Source organism: Dipteris shenzhenensis, chromosome 2 (genome assembly GCF_047967505.1).
Source record: "Dipteris shenzhenensis isolate YYH24624 ecotype China chromosome 2, Dip_SZ_1.0, whole genome shotgun sequence".
NCBI classification, from domain to species: Eukaryota; Viridiplantae; Streptophyta; class Polypodiopsida; order Gleicheniales; family Dipteridaceae; genus Dipteris; species Dipteris shenzhenensis.
The window spans coordinates 64,303,204-64,316,962 of record NC_141597.1 but is presented as its reverse complement, the minus strand read 5'-3'; the positions used below and the strand labels follow the sequence as shown (position 1 = coordinate 64,316,962).

Genomic DNA, 13,759 nt, shown 5'->3' with positions numbered 1-13,759 from the left:
ATAACTATACAATTTGGCAAGGAAGATGTAACCAATGGAGGGAACTTTAAGCAATAGGCAAGATGGTAGTCAGATGCCTAATGGGAGTTGTCTAGAAAGGATTAGACCCCTTGCATATATTGAAGGATGTAGCCCCCTCTCCTTAATCGCTGCCAGCCCTTTTGGGGGGAGAGAGGCCATAGGGCAGAGGAGTGGGATCCCTCTGTACCCAGTGTCCTCCTCCCACGTGGCATGCTTTGCAAGACTTAATAGGAAAAAGCCTTAAAAAAAGTAAATGCAAATATGTTTTGTATTTGTTTTCTCTCTCTCTCTCTCTCTCCATGCTCTCTCTACCTCCCCCTCTCTCTCTATCACTCTCTCTCTCTCTCTCTCTCTCTCTCTCTCTCTCTCTCTCTCTCTCTCTCTCTCTCTCCATCCCTTCCCCCCTCTCTCTTTTTGTGTGTGTGTGTGTGCGTGCGTGCATCTCTCTCTCTCTCTCTCTCTGGCTCTCTATCCCACCATCCCCCCCCTTGCCCCCCTCTCTCTCTCTCTCTCTGTCTCTCCAAAGTCTTGAGAAAAATGGAAAGACATGCCTGGCTATAGGGCAAGAAATGCCTTATGAATGCTGGCAAAATTTGGGATGATTGTATTGACCGTATTTAGGCAATAACTATAGAATTTGGCAAGGAAGATGTAACCAATGGAGGAAACTTTAAGCAATAGTCAAGATGGTAGTCAAATGCCTAATGGGAGTTGTCTAGAAAGAATTGGACCCCTTGCATATATTGAAGGATGTAGCCCCCTCTCCTTAATCCCTGCCACCCCTTTTGGGGGGAGAGAGACTATAGGGTAGAGGAGTGGGATCCCTCTGAACCTAGTGTCCTCCTGCCACGAGGCATGCTTTGCGAGACTTAACAGGAAAAAGTCACAAAACAAGTAGATGCAAATATAATTCGTATTTTCTCTCTCTCTCTCTCTCTCTCTCTTTGTGTGTGTGTGTGCATCTCTCTCTCTCTCTCTCTCTCTCTCTCTCTCTCTCTCTCTCTCTCTCCTTGTGTCCCCCTCCCCCCCCCTCTCTCTCTCTCTCGCTCTCGCTGTGTGTATATGTGTGTGTGTGTCTCCCTCTGTCCCTCCACTCTCTCCCTCTCTCTCTCTCTCTCTATCTCTGTCCCTTCCTCCCTCTCTCTTTTGTTGTGTGTGTGTGCGTGTGCGTGTCTCTCTCTCTCTCTCATGTCGTCCCCCCCTCATGCCCCCCCTCTCTCTCTCTCTGTCTCTCCGAAATCTTATGAAAAATGTAAAGACATGCCTGGCTATAGGGCAAGAAATGTCTTATGAATGCTGGCAAATTTTGGGATGATTGTATTGACCATATTTGGGCAATAACTATACAATTTGACAAGGAAGATGAACCACTTGAGGAAACTTTAAGCAATAGTCAAGATGGTAGTCAAATGCCTAATGGGAGTTGTCTAGAAAGGATTGGACCCCTTGCATATATTCCCCTTCAGCCTCTCTCTTGTGACTATTTCCCTCACACACACGGACACACGTGCACCCATGTGCATATGCACACATATGTCAACACTTAAAATTAGGAGACCATACATGAACATTGAAATTTAGGCTCTCTCACCTTTGGCTGCCACATGGCAACTCTTCCCTAATAAACGATTCCCATAAACTCTCTCTCTCTCTCTCTCTCTCTCTCTCTCTCACTCAGCCACTCTCTCTCTCTCTCTTTCTCTCTCTCTCTCTCTCTCCCTCTCTCTCCCTCTCTCACACACACACACACACATCCATAGATATAATCTTTCTCTCTCTCTCTCTCTCTCTCTCTCTCACACACACACACACACACATCCATATATATAAATTTTCTCTCTCTCTCTCTCTCATTGTCCATGTGTAATTTGCCATGTGTCATGCTTGGCTGCCATGTAGTATCTTTGCACAGGGATTCGTTACCACATAATATAGAATCTCTCTCTCTCTCTCTCTAAGGCCTCCAAAAGGAAATAAAAATTAAATATAAAGTATTTTAAAAAGGAATACGAGAAAAGGGATAGATCTTTCTGAACACACGTCTTTTCAACCATTCTCAAACACTAAACCCAATTGTATTGAGGGGAAGGCAATGACCCTTTTCCCTTAAAATCAACGCTCTCCCTTTTTGGGATGAAGTCTTAGGAAAAATGTAAAGACATGCCTGGCTATAGGGCAAGAAATGTCCTATCAATGCTGGCCAAAATTTGGGATGATTGTAATGACCGTGTTTGGGCAATAACTATACAATTTGGCAAGGAAGATGTAACCAATGGAGGAAACTTCAAGCAATAGTTAAGATGGTAGTTAGATGCCTAATGGGGGTTGTGTAGACCTCTGATTTATGTGAATGCTCCTCAGCTTAAACTACAAAGGCTACACAATGTAGTAAGACTACCAAGACTCTAAGGAAAGCATGTAGTCAATTGCAATGCCACTACCAAAGGGTGGCCTCAATGACCTTTATGCCTCAGTTCAACTTCCAAGAATATCAATTGTAGAAAACTTCCCTCATTACGACTGGTATGAGCTCTTGCTTCTATGGATGCTTTGCATAATTTTCAATTGTGTAAGACGGGGGATGGATTGCTCATTCATCTAGGATTCTACCATTGGCTGCACACGGACACATCCCTTGTGAAACTTTTGGAGGATCTTGAATCTTAAGGAAGAAGAATCTAAATTAGACGCAAGACTGTGAATGAGAAGGATCTGCATTCAGATGGAAGAATGTGACGTGAAGCAACATACATTCTGAAACTACCATGGAAATGTTGGATATGGGCCAATCACCCTTGGCACCCGCTTGTGTGGCTTGATTAATATGAAGATATTGGGGCCTTGTGGCATTGGCTAACAGGTGGAATTGTGGGAGTCCAATCAATGTAGAAAGGATTGAACCCCTTGCATATATTGAAGGATGTAGCCCACTCTCCTTAATCCTCACCAACCCTTTTGGGAGGAGAGAGGCTATAGGGCAGAGGAGTGGGATCCCTCTGTACCACATGGCATGCTCTGTAAGACTTAACATGAAAAAACCACAAAAAAAGTAGATGCAAATATGTTTCGTATTTGTTCTCTCTCTCTCTCTCTCTCTCTCTCTCTCTCTCCATCCCTCCCCCCCCTCTCTCTCTCTCTCTCTCTGTCCCTCCCCCCTCTCTCTTTTTGTGTGTGTGTGTGTGAGGGCATGTGCATCTTTCTCTCTCTCTCTCTCTCTCTCTCTCTCTCTCTCTCTCTCTCTCTCACGGGTGCGCACTCTCTCTCTCCCTCCATCCCCCCCTCTCTCTCTTTCTCTCTCTCTTTGTCTCCCTAAAGTCTTAGGAAAAATGTAAAGACATGCCTGGCTATAGGGCAAGAAATGTTTTATGAATGTTGGCCAAAATTTGGGATGATTGTATTGACCATATTTGGGCAATAACTATATAATTTGGCAAGGAAGATGTAACCAATGGAGGAAACTTCAAGCAATAGTCAAGATGGTAGTCAGATGCCTAATGGGAGTTGTCTAGAAAGGATTGGACCCCTTGCATATATTGAAGGATGTAGCCCCCTCTCCTTAATCCCCGCCAGCCCTTTTGGGGGGAGAGAGGCTATAGGGCAGAGGAGTGGGATCCCTCTATAACCAATGTCCTCCCGCCATGTGGCATGCTTTGCGAGACTTAATAGGAAAAAGCCACAAAAAAAGTAGATGCAAATATGTTTCATATTTGTTTTCTCTCTCTAAGATGGTAGTCAGATGCCTAATGGGAGTTGTGTATACCTCTAATTCATGTGAATGCTCCTCAGCTTAACCTCCACAGGCTACACAATGTAGCAAAACTACCAAGACTCTACGGAAAGCATGTAGTCATTTGCAATGCCACTATTAAAGGGTGGCCTCAATGACCCCTATGCCTCAGTTCAACTTCCAAGAATATCAATTGTACAAAACTTCCCTCTATTATGACCGGTATGAGCTCTTGCTTCTATGGATGCTTTGCATAATTATAAATTGTGTAAGACGGGGGATGGATTGCTCATTCATCTAGGATTCTACCGTTGGCTGCACACGGACACATCCCTTGTGAAACTTTTGGAGGATCTTGAATCTAAAGGAAGAAGAATCTAAATCAGACGCAAGATTGCAAATGAGAAGGATGTGCATTCACATGGAAGAATGTGAAGTGAAGCAACACACATTCTGAAACTACCATGGAAATGTTGGATATGGGCCAATCACCCTTGGCACCCACTTGTGTGGCTTGATTAATATGAAGATATTGGGGCCTTGTGGCATTGGCTAAGAGGTGGAATTGTGGAAGTCCAATCCCATAAGCAATGTAGAAAGGATTGGACCCCTTGCATTAAATGAAGGATCTAGCCCCCTCTCCTTAATCCCTGCCAGCCCTTTTAGGAGGAGAGAGGCTATAGGGCAAAGGAGTGGGATCCCTCTGTACCCAGTGTCCTCGTGCCACATGGCATGCTCTGCGAGACTTAACATCAAAAAGCCACAAAAAAAGTAGATGCAAATATGTTTCGTATTTGTTCTCTCTCTCTCTCTCTCTCTCTCTCTCTCTCTCTCCATCCCTCCCCCCCTCTCTCTTTTTGTGTGTGTGTGTGTGTGCGGGCACGTGCATCATTCTCTCTATCTTTCTCTCTCTCTCGCACGTGCGCACTCTCTCTCTCCCTCCATTCCCCCCCGCTCTCTCTCTCTCTCTCTCTGTCTCTCGTAAGTCTTAGGAAAAATGTAAAGACATGTCTGGCTGTAGGGCAAGAAATGTCTTATGAATGCTGGCAAAATTTGGGATGATTGTATTGATCATATTTGGGCAATAACTATATAATTTGTCAAGGAAGATGTAACCAATGGAGGAAACTTTAAGCAATAGTCAAGATGGTAGTCAGATGCCAAATGGGAGTTGTCTAGAAAGGATTGGACCCCTTGCATATATTGAAGGATGTAGCCCCCTCTCCTTAATCCCCACCAACCCTTTTGGGGGGAGAGAGGCTATAGGGCAGAGGAGTGGGATCCCTCTGTACCCGACGTCCTCTTGCCACGTGGCATGCTCTGCGAGACTTAACAAGAAAAAGCCACAAAAAAAGTAGATGCAAATATGTTTCGTACTTGTTTTCTCTCTTTCTCTCTCTCTCTCTCTCTCTCTCTCTCTCTCTCTCTCTCTCTCTCTCTCCATGCTCTGTCTGTACCTCCGCCTCTCTCTCTCTCTCTCTCTCTCTCTCTCTCTCTCCGTCCCTTCCCCCCTCTCTCTTTTTGTGTGTGTGTGTGCACGTGCGCGCGTCTCTCTCTCTCTCTGGCTCTCTCTCCCACCGTTCCCCCCCTCATCCCCCCTCTCTCTCTCTCTCTATCTCTTCGAAGTCTTGAGAAAAATGTAAAGACATGCCTCGCTATAGGGCGAGAAATGTCTTATGAATGCTGGCAAAATTTGGGATGATTGTATTGACCGTATTTGGGCCATAACTATACAATTTGGCAAGGAAGATGTAACCAATGGAGGGAACTTTAAGCAATAGTCAAGATGGTAGTCAGATGCCTAATGGGAGTTGTCTAGAAAGGATTGGACCCCTTGCATATATTGAATGATGTAGCCCCCTCTCCTTAATCCCTGCCAGCCCTTTTGGGGGGAGAGAGGCTATAGGGCAGAGGAGTGGGATCCATTTGTACCTAGTGTCCTCTTGCCACGAGGCATGCTCTACGAGACTTAACAAGAAAAAGTCACAAAACAAGTAGATGCAAATATGTTTCGTATTCTCTCTCTCTCTTTCTCTCTCTCTCTCTCTCTCTCTCTCTCTCTATGTGTGTGTGCGCACGTGCATCTCTCTTCCTCTCTCGCTCTCTCCCCCTCTGTCCCCCTCCCCCCCTCTCTCTCTCTCTCGCTCTCTCTCGCTCTCGCTGTGTGTATGTGTGTGTGTGTGTCTCCCTCCATCCCTCCACTCTCTCTCTCTCTCTCTCTCTCTCTCTCTCTCTCTCTCTCTCTCTCTCTGTCCCTTTCCCCCTCTCTCTTTTTGTGTGTGTGTGTGTGTGCACGTCTCTCTCTCTCTCTCTCTGGCTCTCTCTCCTACCGCCGTCCCTCCCCTCGCCCCCCCTCTCTCTCTGTCTCTCTCTGTCTCTCCGAAGTCTTAGGAAAAATGTAAAGACATGCCTGGCTATAGGGCAAGAAATGTCTTACGAATGCTGGCAAAATTTGGGATGATTGTATCGACCATATTTGGGCAATAACTATACAATGTGGCAAGGAAGATGTAACCAATGGAGGAAACTTTAAGCAATAGTCAAGATGGTAGTCAGATGCCTAATGGGAGTTGTCTAGAAAGGGTTGGACCCCTTGCATATTTTGAAGGATGTAGCCCCCTCTTCTAAATCCTCGCTAGCCCTTTTAGGGGGAGAGAGGCTATAGGGCCTATAGGGTAGAGGAGTGGGATCCCTCTGTACCCAGTGTCCTCTTGCCACGTGGCATGCTCTGTGAGACTTAACATGAAAAAGCCACAAAAAAAGTAGATGCAAGTATGTTTCATATTTGTTCTCTCTCTCTCTCTCTCTCTCTCTCTCTCTCTCTCTCTCTCTCTCTCTCTCCCTCGCTCTCTCTCTCTCTCTCTCTCTCTCTCTCTCTCTCCACGCTCTCTCTCTACCTCCCCCCCCACTCTCTCTCTCTCTCTCTCTCTCTCTCTCTCTCTCTCTCTCTCTCTCTCGATCCCTTCTCGCCTCTCTCTTTTTGTGTGTGCGTGTGCATGTGCGCATCTCTCTCTCTGGCTCTCTCTCCAGCCGTCCCTCCCCTCTCTCTCTCTCTCTCTCTCTCTCTCTCTCTCTCTCTCCAAAGTCTTACGAAAAATGTAAAGACATGCCTGGCTATAGTGCAAGAAATGTCTTATGAATGCTAGCAAAATTTGGGATGATTGTATTGAGCATATTTGGGCAATAACTACAATTTGGCAAGGAAGTTGTAACCAATGGAGGAAACTTCAAACAATAGTTAAGATGGTAGTCAGATGCCTAATGGGAGTTGTCTAGACTTCCGATTCATGTGAATGCTCCTCAGCTTGACTTCCAAAGGCCACATAATGTAGCAAAAATGCCAAGACTCTATAGAAAGCATGTAGTCAATTGCAATGCCACTACCAAAGGGTGGCCTCAATGACCCCTATGCCTCAGTTCAACTTCCAAGAATATCAATTGTACAAAACTTCCTTCTATTACGACCGGTATGAGTTCTTGCTTCTATGGATGCTTTGCATAATTATAAATTGTGTAAGACGGGGGATGGATTGCTCATTCATCTAGGATTCTACCGTTGGCTGCACACGGACGCATCCCTTATGAAACTTTTGGAGGATCTTGAATTTGAAGGAAGAAGAATCTAAATCAGATGCAAGACTGCGAATGAGAAGGATGTGCATTCATATGGAAGAATGTGAACTGAAGCAACATACATTCTGAAACTACCATGAAAATGTTGGATATGGGCTAATCACCCTTGGCACCCGCTTGTGTGGCTTGATTTATATGAAGATATTGGGGGCTTGTGGCATTGGCTAAAAGGTGGAATTGTGGGAGTCCAATCCCATAAGCAATGTAGAAAGGATTGGACCCCTTGCAGACATTGAAGGATGTAGCCCTCTCTCCTTAATCCCCACCAGCCCTTTTGGGGGGAGAGAGGCTATATGACGGAGGAGTGGGATCCCTCTGTACCCAGTGTCCTCCTGCCACAAGGCATGCTCTGCGAGACTTGATAGGAAAAAGTCACAAAAAAAGTAGATGCAAATATGTTTCATATTCTCTCTCTCTCTCTCTCTCTCTCTCTCTCTCTCTCTCTCTTTGTGTGTGTCTACGTGTGCATGTGTCTCTCCCTCCATCCCCCCCCCTCTCTCTCTCTCTCGCTCTCGCTGTGTGTATGTGTGTGTGTGTGTGTGTCTCCCTCTGTCCCTCCACTCTTTCCCTCTCTCTCTCTCTCTCTCTCTCTCTCTCTCTCTCTCTCTCTCTCTCTCTCAGCTCTCTGACTCTCGCCACGTGCTCTATCTCTATTAGCTCTCTCTCTCTCTCTCTCTCTCTCTAAGTTAAGATGCGAAGCAGTATTTTCATGCAAAAATGGTTGACATACCATGTTGTTATATGTGTGTGTGTGTGTGTGTGTGTGTGTGTATGTATGTATGTATGTATGTATGCATGTATGTAGTTATAGTTATTTATATTTATATTTATATAGAAATAAATATATGTAAATATAAATATAAAGAGGTGAAGGAGCAAAAATGGTTGATATGCCATTTTGCTATATATATAAATTTGTATTTATGTAATTGTATATATTTTTTATTTATATATAAATTAAATTACATATATTTACTTTTTGATTTATATATTTATTTATATTTATAAATTTGTTATATGTTATATATATATATATATATATTAATTTTTTAAAAATTTCCCGCCCCCCCCCCCCCTCTCTCTCTCTCTCTCTCTCTCTCTCTCTCTCTCTCTTCTTTGGCTTTGTGTGACTATATCCCTCTGTCTCACTCACCTTGTTTGTTGCCTAGTTGCTCTATGTCTATGATGTGGCCATTGTTGAGTGTCGGCCCCACATCTCAAACTGTTGTCATGCCATTTAATGCCCCTCTAGGTCGAGCATTTATCCATGTGGCACATCCAGGCTCGTGTGCCCACTGCCACCACTAGAGTCTGCGCCTCGCGGAGCCACGTGTCATCCCATGGCAGTCTATCTTGCTTGGACCCTACTACACTGTACACTGTACAATCTACACTAGACTCTGTAGATCGCGTAAACTGTGTCATTGCGCAGTCTGTGCCACAGGCACTAACTCTCGCGTGCGTCGCCATGTAGCAATGAGACCAGAGACCCGCACGCTGTCAACAGCGCTCTCTCACCCCCTGCCTGTCTTCATCGTGTCGCAAGCCAACGTGGCGCCGCATGGCTAGCTGATGTGTGAGTCCTTTGATCCCGTCTACCGACAGTGGCTACCATGTGGTTATCGCATCCTGAGTCTCGTGCCATGTGGCATTACTGGCCGTGCAATGGTCTGTCCACTGATAGGCCACGTCACCATCCCACTGCCACTCTAGACTCTGGCTTCGCCACATCATCAAAGTATGTGCATCTCCTCCAGCTACCAGCACACCTTCGTGCTTTGTCCAGCTGGCGACACCACATGACGACTCCACGGATGCTCTCCCTCCCTCCTCCACGTTGTGCCTCTTGTAGACTGCCCCTCTGTGCCCCCTGCCCTTGAGATTTGCCATCTCCACGTGGTCTGCTCCAGCATTGTCCTTCTCTCCTGAACCCCCCTCTTGCCCCGAACCTCCATGGAGCTCCCCCGAACCTCTATATTTCCTCCCAAGACCTCCAATCTAGGTCTGGGATTAACCACCGTAAGGAATATAAGAGAGAACAGATAAGAGATGTATGTTTTAGAAATATGATGCACTAATAATATCACCTAATCCAAGATGAAAGACTCAATGCGATCAACAACACATTTTTATGGGTAAAATTTTACATTCATTGATGAGTAAAGAAGGACTACCCCAAGAACGGTAAAATCCCACAGTCACTGTGAGAGCATTGTGAGCTCGAAGGTCTCTGATATCCATGGAGAAGCGCCACTTGCTTTTCCTTCCTGTCCTGCTGCTCGGTTTGTTTATCATATACGTAACTTTAAATTCACCAGGATGGTTCCAATTTGCAGCTCCCAGTCTGAAGCAAACATAAATGATGGCCACGGAGCAGTGATCCCTTGCATTACTTCAGCAACATGTTGAAGGCTTGCTTCGTCTTTGGAACGCAACCTCCAATTCAAGCGAAGGAGAAGCCTTGAGGGGTGAGATCGTGTCCCAAATCAGATTGAATAAGGAGGTCCAACAAGTATTGCTATCACCGTTTTAGAATGTCAGCATTGGCTCAGGTGGATTACACACACCTAGCTACCGTGCAGTTGACACCAAAAAGTACAAGCTAAAGGAGGGACTCGCGTGGAAGCTGAAATCCAACAGATATGTCCTTCCTGTATGCACATCTTGGCAGTTCTCAAATCACTTGCTTTGCATTGAGAATCATATGTTTGTTGCTGCGCTACTTGGACGCACGTTCATTGTGCCCAGTCCGAAGGTAGATTACAGTTATGAGCGAGTGCTGAATATATCACACATTCAAAACTGTTTGGGTGGAAACCGCACTCTGATCACATTTGATGACTTCAATGATCATTGCCACGGACATCTTCATGTTGATCGCTTCCTGTGTTATATGCATGGTTGCTACTTGGATGCAGAGCACGAGGAAAAGTTGAAAAAAGTGGGAATATCGTGGGGTAAAAAGGACGACGTGTGGCTAGGTGAAGCAGATATTCCCCTTCAGCCTCTCTCTTGTGACTATTTCCCTCACACACACGGACACACGTGCACCCATGTGCGCATGCACACATACTTAAACTTTTAAAATTGGGAGACATCATACACGAACACTGAAATTTAGGCTCTCTCCCCTTTGGCTGCCACATGGCAATTCTTAATGGAAATAAAAATTAAATATAAAGTATTTAAAAAAGGAATACGAGAAAAGGGATAGATCTTTCTGAACACATGTCTTTTCAACCATTTTCAAACACTAAACCCAATGGTATTGAGGGGAAGGCAATGATCGTTTTCCCTTAAAATCAAGGCTCTCCCTTTTTGGGATGAAGTCTTAGGAAAAATGTAAAGACATGCCTGGCTATAGGGCAAGAAATGTCTTATGAATGCTGGCCAAAATTTGGGATGATTGTATTGACCGTATTTGGGCAATAACTATACAATTTGGCAAGGAAGATGTAACCAATGGAGGAAACTTCAAGCAATAGTCAAGATGGTAGTCAGATGCCTAATGGGAGTTGTCTAGAAAGGATGGGAGTTGTGTAGACCTTTGATTCATGTGAATGCTCCTCAGCTTGACCTCCAAAGGCTACACAATGTAGCAAAACTACCAAGACTCTACGGAAAGCACATAGTCAATTGCAATGCCACTACCAAAGGGTGGCCTCAATGACCCCTATGCCTCAATTCAACTTCCAAGAATATCAATTGTATAAAACTTCCCTCTATTATGAACGGTATGACCTCTTGCTTCTATGGATGCTTTGCACAATTATAAAATGTGTAAGATGGGGGATGGATTGCTCATTCATCGAGGGTTCTACCGTTGGCCGCACACGGACACATCCCTTGTGAAACTTTTGGAGGATCTTGAATATTAAGGAAGAAGAATCTAAATAAAATGCAAGACTGCGAATGAGAAGGATGTGCATTTAGATGGAAGAATGTGAAGGGAAGCAACATACATTCTGAAACTACAATGGAAATGTTGGATATGGACCAATCACCCTTGGCACCCGCTTGTGTGGCTTGATTAATATGAAGATATTGGGGCCTTGTGGCATTGGCTAACAGGCGGAATTGTGGGAGTCCAATCCCATAAAAAGGATTGGACCCCTTGCATATATTATTGGACGTAGCCCCCTCGCCTTAATCCCCACCAGCCCTTTTGGGAGGAGAGGCTATAGGGTAGAGGAGTGGGATCCCTCTGTACCCAGTGTCCTCCTACCACATGGCATGCTCTGCGAGACAAAACATCAAAAAGCCACAAAAAAAGTAGATGCAAATATGTTTCGTATTTGTTCTCTCTCTCTCTCTCTCTCTCTCTCTCTCTCTTGGTCCCTACCCCCCTCTCTCTTTGTGTGTGTGTGTGTGTGTGGGCATGTGCGTCTTTCTCTCTCTTTTCTCTCTCTCTCTCTCTCGCGTGCGCACTCTCTCTCTCCCTCCGTCCCCCCCCCCCCCGCACTCTTTCTCTGTTTGTCTCTCCGAAGTCTTAGGAAAAATGTAAAGATATGCCTGGCTATAGGGCAAGAAATATCTTATGAATGCTGCCAAAATTTGGGATGATTATATTGACCGTATTTGGGCAATAACTATACAATTTGGCAAGGAAGATGTAACCAATGGAGGAAACTTTAAGCAATAGTCAAGATGGTAGTCAGATGCCTAATGGGAGTTGTCTAGAAAGGATTGGACCCCTTGCATATATTGAAGGATGTAGCCCTCTCTCCTTAATCCCTGCCAACCCTTTTGGCGGGAGAGAGGCTATAGGGCAGAGGAGTGGGATCCCTCTGTACCCAGTGTCCTCCTGCCACAAGGCATGTTGTGCGAGACTTAACAAGAAAAAGTCACAAAACAAGTAGATGCAAATATGTTTCATATTTTCTCTCTCTCTCTCTCTCTCTCTTTGTGTGTGTGCGCACGCATGTCTCTCTCCCTCTCTCGCTCTCTCTCCCTCCGTCCCCCTCCCCCCCCTCTCTCTCTCACGCTCTCGCTGTGTGTATGTGTGTGTGTGTGTCTCCCTTCGTCCCTCCACTCTCTCCCTCTCTCTCTCTCTCTCTCTCATCTTTCTGACTCTCGCCACGTGCTCTCTCTCGCTCTCTCTCTCTCTCTCTGTCGCCCCCTTGGGCCTTCTCTCTCTCTCTCTCTCTCTCTCTAAGTTAAGAGGTGAAGGAGTCTTTTCATGCAAAAATGGTTGACATACCATGTTGTATATATATATATATATATGCATATGTTTATGTATATGTATATGTATATGTATGTATGTATTTATGTATTTATAGTTATTTATATTTATATAGAAATAAATATATGTAAATATAAATATAAAGAGGTGAAGGAGCAAAAATGGTTGATATGGCATTTTGCTATATATATATATATTTGTATTTATGTATTTGTATATATTTTTTATTTATATATAAATTAAATTACATATATTTATTTTTTGATTTATATATTTATTTGTATTTATAAATTTGTTATATGTTATATATATATATTTTTTTAAATTTTTATTTCCCCCCCCCCCCCCCTCTCTCTCTCTCTCTCTTCTTTGGCTCTGTGTGACTGTATCCCTCTGTCCCGCTCACGCTGTCTGTCACGCAGTTGCTCCGTGTCTATGACGTGGCCATTGTTGTGTGTCAGCCCCACACATGTAAAACCGTCGTCATGCCACTTAATGCCCCTATAGGTCGAGCATTTATCCATGTGGCACGCCCAGGCTCGTGTGCCAACTGCCACCACTGGAGTCTGCGCCTCGCGAAGCCATGTGTCATCCCGTGGCAGTCTATCCCGCTTGGACTCTAGTACACTGTACACTCTACACTCAGACTGCGCAGACTCTGTCACTGCGCAGTCTGTGTCACTGCGCAGTCTGCGCGGGACAGTCTGCGCAGACTGTCCCGCGCGCGCCGCCATGTGGCAATGAGACCCGAGACCCGCGCGCTACCAGTAGCGCTCTCTCACCCCCTGCCTGTCTTCATCGTGTCGCAAGCCAACGTGGCGCCGCGTGGCTAGCTGATGTGTGAGTGCTTTGATCCCGGCTGACGGCAGCGGCTGCCATGTGGTTATTGCATCCTGAGTCTCGTGCCATGTGGCACTGCTGGCCGCGCAACGGTCTGTCCTCTGATAGGCCACGTCACCATCCCGCTGCCACTCTGGACTCTGGCTTCGCGACGTGGTGCACCACCTTCGTGCTTTGTCCTGCTGGCGACGCCACATGGCGACTCCACGGATGCTCTCCCTCCCTCCTCCACGTTGTGCGTCTTGCAGTCTGCCCCTCTGCGCCCCCTGCCCTTGCAATTTGCCATCTCCACGTGGTCTGCTCCAGCATTCTCCTTCTCTTCCAAACCTCCCTCTTGCCCTGGAGCTCCCCCG

General features: G+C 45.5%; 1 pseudogene; it reads left to right on the top strand.

The window, feature by feature from the left end:
* Positions 1-9,620: 9,620 nt before the first annotated feature.
* Positions 9,621-10,466, top strand: LOC147905170 (O-fucosyltransferase 36-like; annotated as a pseudogene).
* Positions 10,467-13,759: the final 3,293 nt, after the last annotated feature.